This window comes from Microtus ochrogaster, chromosome 2, assembly GCF_000317375.1.
Source record: "Microtus ochrogaster isolate Prairie Vole_2 chromosome 2, MicOch1.0, whole genome shotgun sequence".
NCBI classification, from domain to species: domain Eukaryota; kingdom Metazoa; phylum Chordata; class Mammalia; order Rodentia; family Cricetidae; genus Microtus; species Microtus ochrogaster.
In genome coordinates, this window is record NC_022010.1 from 42448250 (window position 1) to 42448832 (window position 583).

Consider the following 583-nt stretch of genomic DNA (forward strand, 5'->3'; position numbering starts at 1 on the left):
TTGGAGTCTAACTGGAGGTCAGCTCAGCGATTTCTTAGCAACCCTGAGCTTTAATTATGGCACAATTTCTTCCTTATGGTTTGCAGCAAGCCTGGTTGTACACTACTTTTCTTTCAGTAGTATTGGAGGCAACTCTCCCTTAGCTAAACTCTGCATTGTACAACTTAACATTTCTTATGCAAGTTTATTGTTAAATCCTTTATAGCATCTATCTCATTATTTCAAATTTTTGCTGCATCACCAAGATCTCTAATTTCCAAGACAATTTCCTTTCCTTTTTGGGGGAAGGGGGTGGTGGGGTGGGCATTTTTTAAAATTTATTTATTTTGATTTTTAGAGACAGAATTTCTCAGTGTAGCCCTGGCCTCGAACTCACAGAGATCCGCCTGTCTTCAGAGTGTTGGGATTAAAGGCATTACCACTGCCCGGCTCCTTTTATTTTCTAAGACTGATTTACCTTAGTCCAGTTTCATGTTTGGTTTTGTTGTTGTTCCAAAATCACTGAACAGGTGTTTTATCCCTTTGCACTGTAAATTCTTTTTTTTTCGAGACAGGATTTCTCCGTAGCTTTTGGTTCCTGTCC